Below are 5,552 nucleotides of genomic sequence, written 5' to 3'. Positions count from 1 at the left end.
AGGAAGGCAGGAAGGCAGGAAGGCAGGAAGGCAGGAGGGAGGGAGGGAGGGAGGGAGGGAGGAAGAAAGGAAGGGAGGAAGGAAGGAAGGAAGGAAGGAAGGAAGGAAGGAAGGAAGGGAGGGAGGGAGGGAAGAAGGAAGGAAGAAATGAATGAATAGTGTCTGTCTTGCTATGGAACAATTGCCCCTGATGATGGAAACCCCTGGTGACAGAAGGCTCAGGTCACACAGTAGGGACACTGAGAAGGACATGCAGGGAGCTCTTCAGAGCTTGCTTCCAGCTGCTGTGTCTACGCTTCAGCAGGTGACATGATGGAGAAAGGAACCACCCACTAGACCCTGGATGGGGACCCTAGGTCACTGTACAATGAAAAGGCACAAGGGGGTGTTTGTTCAACCTGACAATGTGAACTTATTCTACATTGACACATGTGTGCACATGCAGAGAAGGAAGCATTCATGTGCACAGAGGGGTACACCACAAAGTCTCATGTATGCATACACAAACAATCCCACAGGTGCATGTGTGTAGACACATGTACAGAGCATACAATCTCTCTCTCACATATACACAACACACACATATACACACATACACACAAAGACACATAGCATAAAAACACAAATATGTACACACATAAATACCAAACACTCACAGGAATAAAATACACAACATAGACACATGTGTGTAATACAGTGACAAACACCATGCAGACATATGAATACACACACACTAGATACTGAGATATATGTAAACATACCACTGGCACTCACCTATATGTACACCCACAGAAGACACAAACACCACAGACACACATCTGACATACAACAAAGTCAGAAACCACAAACACATAAGCCATCTAGATACACACAGATACACACAACATACACAGGCACATCTGTAAACTATGGGGAGCAGAGGAAACTGTGGGTGGGTGTGTATTATCAACAAGTCCTCAGATGCACAGGACTGGCAAAGCCATGCAGGTCAGGCTCAGGCACTAGGCCAAGCCTTCCTCTGGTCCATGTATGAATGTTGACAGAGAGTGCGGAAAGCCTTGACAGCAGTATCCTCTTCCTGGATGTTGAGAGCCTGAGATGGCTCCCCCCACCCCGACAGAGACCCTCCATGAAGAGTAGCTAACCCCTCCTCCTGTGCTATACTCAATAAAAGTGCCAAGTCTTCCACTTGTCCCACACTGTATGTAGACAGAGGGTGCACAGCCCACCTGATCCCAGATTTTCTGCACCTGTGCCTGTGTCGCTATCCTTTCTTCATTCCTCCATTGCCCTAGTCAGGTCATCAAGACCAAGCCATGCTGGATGCAAACACATGCAAACGGAAACACAGACATGCCACACAGAGAGACGTACAGACACACTGAACATCCGTATGCTCACATGCTGAGCAGCATGTGCACCAGGAAGACACTAACACACTTACACACATAAAACACAGATGCGTGCGCACACCTCTATTAGGAGGACCAGGAATCTCTTTTCCAGGGAAGAGGCTGCCTTAGATTAAGGGCCCGTAACAGTTCCTCTGTGAGCAGAGAAGAGGGACATGAAAAAAGAGGAGCGGGAGGGGCCAGAGGAGCAGCCACTATGTTATGATCCATTGTACCCTATCAGGGTCGGCTGGCTAGTGAGAGGACCACACAAGGAACTGACTCTCCACTCCCAACCTGTGAGAGAACAGACAGGAGGAGAAGACACTTACACAGGCCCATGTCCATGGCAGAGTCCCCCCCACCTCCACTCACCCACTCCAGGAATGGCTACATTAGTACCCTGTGAAAAACAACAGCAAGCAGGCAGTGCCTGCCGCCTCCCCAAATAGTCCATCTTAGATCTTTGGTGAGTGTTCTTCTAGAAACTGCCTGGATAGCACATGGTAAATACTTTTGCTACAAAGAAGTAGAGCAGGTTTGAGCCTTAAACCTGACGCGGCTTAGCCAAAAGCTAATGTCAGGAGCATCACACGACAGAGCATATTCTGTATGCAGATGGCATCCTGTGGGCATTTATTGACACCTAATAATAGCCTGCCCCAGTCACATGAAAGCTCAGAGACAGATAATTAGGCTCTCTGAAGGGAAGGAGGCTTTGCCTTTATGACTTGTGAACCAAGAGACTCGCTCTACCTGTCTGTCTTTTATTAGCACTTAATAACATCTCATTTTATGGGAAGTTCCTTCGGTTGGCTTTCCTAATTACATTTAACTGAAAGATGAAAGTCAAATCCTGCTCCACCGAAATCCCTGGGAAAGATCTCCTTGGTGGTGAACACAGTAATTCGACATGAAAGCCACGCACATCAAAGGTGTGCAAAATAAGAGGAGTATGCTTTCTGAAGCTCCACGGGCCAGTGAAAGCTAATTTCAGATGAGCCCATGGTTGTAAACAGCCCTGGAAGCCTCTACACTTGGGCCGGCCTGGGAAGCACAGTGCCTGTAACAGGTACCCTGACTCCATTTTCCAAAAGCTATTCAACAATGACCTCTAGGGCAGTGGGTCACCTGAAAAGGTCTTCCTTTCTGACTCCTTGTTCCTGGATGGGAATGAAACCCGCCAAGATAAACAAGAGCTTATTCTCCATTAAATGGGATTCCCAAAGGAGAGATAGATACCTCTTCATGGTCCTGGAAACATTTACACTTTTTCCCCCCGGAGCAACCGACTCCTTTTAGTTTAATGAAATGTTCAGCCACGCTGCCACGACAATTCCAGAGGACTTGGCACTAACCATGGCTCACCTCTAGCTAGAGTTTACTCGTTGACAGCATATCCTAATGCATACCAAGGCCACATCTGGATTGTTCTTATTTTGCATGGCCTTCCATTCTGGTTGTCCAGATGTAACGGATCTATTTTTATACCGTTTGGTCTTGTTGAGTGGTAGGTATTTCCGTAAACTGCCTTGAGCCATTTTTGGAATAAAGTCGGATATGAATAGGTAAATAAAGAATCTCTGACTACACAATAAAGAACTCAGATGCTTTCACCATATAGTCTAAGCTAGAGCAGGAAGATCCGAGCCAAGAACGCAAGACAGCCATTCAGACACAAAGAACCAAGCACCAAGATGAGCAAAAGCTGAATTCACAGCCCAACCCTCTGCTCCAGGGGGTGGGGGTGGGGGCCCTACCCATCAGACCAGGGATGTCCTTGGAAATAAAACCCAGTGCCTCCAGCAACAGTATCAATATACCAGAACGTCTCTCGGTGCCGACTCACCTATTTGGATCCACTGTGTTAAGTAAGTACCTTCTGCAAGCTTCCAAATGGATAGAGTCTCCCAAAGGTAAAATAGTTGAAAAAAATATCTTCATGCACTGTGTGCTATTTTGTGGATTATGAGCAATGTATTCCGTGAACACAAGGCACAAAGAGGTTAAACTCTACTTACCTTCAGACAGCCATCATAACTACATACATGACTTGTTTTTTTTCTCTTCATAAACATCGAGCCATCTCAAATTCTTTTCTGAGCAAGAGGTGGGAATAAGGATGTGCAGGATGGAATTTAAACCTTTGTGCATGCAATGTGGGCATTCTACCAGTAAGCTTCGCTCAAGCTGAACCTTCTCAGAGTCTTATGCTGCTGGGGTGTTCTGAACCCCTGCGTTTCTGTATCATACCTCATAAAAGGGCTGGCCTCTCTTCCGAAGCTTTAAGGACAACCAACAGTTTCAAAGTTCAGTGTCTTATTTTTGAAACAGTCACCTACTGATTCCATTGGAATTCATTTGATTCAGGAAAATATGTGAGTCAGCTTTCTATTCCTGTAACAAATATCTGAGCTAATTAAGTTAGAAAGAGGAGTTGTTGGGCTGGACAGATGGCTTAGTGGTTAAGAGCACTGACTGCTCTTCCAGAGGTCCTGAGTTCAAATCCACATGGTGGCTCACGACCATCTGTAATGGGATCTGATGCCCTCTTCTGGTGTGTCTGAAGAGAGCAATGGTGTACTCACATACATAAAATAAATAAATAAATCTTTTTTCAAAAAAAGAAAAAGAAGTTGATGTTGCTCTTGTTGTTGTTGCTGCTGTTGTTGTTCACAGCTTTAGAGACTTCAGCCCATGATCATCAGCCTGTTGCTTTGGGCCTACAGCAGCCTAGCCTTAGCAATGGTACATGGTGGAACAACATTGCTCATTTGCCATAAGGAGGTAAAACAGACAGAAGAATACACTGGCTTCCCCTCCAAACTCTGTTGACCTAACTTGCTTCTATACAGTCCCATCTTTAGCTAAAGATCCCACCACCTCCCCATAGCTCTGCTTGAGGGCCAAGGCTTTTTGCTCCACAAGCTTGTGCACTCCACTTAACATGGGGACTGTACGATCTTATTTACAATGCCTCCTGCATGGTGATGGTGGGTTATGCAGCACCATCTAGAAATATTTGTCTGTCAAATTGGAAATTGAGTAAAAAAGATAAAAACAGAGAAGTGACTAGAAGCTCTGGTGTCCGAGTGGGACTGGGAAAGCCGCAGTTTCAGAGGAGTAGGAATAGACAGGACAGGCCGCTAGTTGGAAGGGAACCAAGTGGAAGGAGAGGCTACTATTCAGACAGAACTAGGGCCATGGGTAAAAACAGATTGATTTCAGCGCAAGAGAAGAAAACGTTTCTTAGAACTCCAAGTTTCTAAGTGGAATAAGATGCCTTAGAGAGTTGAGCAATGTCCCTGGAAGTGTCCAGCTGGCACTGGGCATCCTTCATCAGTTATAGTGTCAAAGAATCACTACATTGGATCTCGGTGGAAACTGATGAAATCAAAGCTTTCTTCTCGTGTACAATACTAGTTTGTCCCTACACACTTTCTGCCCTTCAGTAGTGAAAGGGTTAAGCCCCAGTGGTCAGCTTATGTCACACTGGCCTTGTAAAAATTAGTGGATAGTTGCTGGGATAGATGTTTAGACTTTAGAATACTTGGCTTAAGTCACAGCATCTGGGGCTCACTTACCTGAGCTTTAGTTAGCATGTCTTCTGGTAAAACACAGGTTGGGTAGTTAGCATGAAGAAACATGGTGGCACTTCACAGACCTAATGGGAACAGGCCAGGTAGCTGTTTCAAACTTTTTTCTTAGGAGAGTTTTGGAGTGAGCATCACCTGCAGAGCTGTGTAATAAGGCTGCAGGCTGTGACATCACAGTTCCTTCCTTTGGGTCAAAAGTACCCTAATGAACACAATGAGTGATGTCTTATTCCCAGCAGCTGTCTTTTTGTGGCAGACAGAATATTGTGAAGTACAATCAGCTAAAGAAAAAGACCCTACAATTTATCCACCTCCCCCAAACTAAAGTTTGTAAGACTTTGTTAAGTAAGCAGACTTATCTTCGAGGCATCCAAGGATTTTTGTAAATATAGAAATAGACCACACTTCTGCAATGTAATAAAATGTGTTTATAAAAATTAATTTAGAGGGGCTGGTGAGATGGCTCAGTGGGTAAGAGCACCCGACTGCTCTTCCGAAGGTCCAGAGTTCAAATCCCAGCAACCACATGGTGGCTCGCAACCATCCGTCACGAAATCTGATGCCC

Source organism: Mus caroli, chromosome 18, assembly GCF_900094665.2.
Source record: "Mus caroli chromosome 18, CAROLI_EIJ_v1.1, whole genome shotgun sequence".
In the NCBI taxonomy this organism is placed as follows: Eukaryota; Metazoa; Chordata; class Mammalia; order Rodentia; family Muridae; genus Mus; species Mus caroli.
This window is presented reverse-complemented; position numbering follows the sequence as displayed.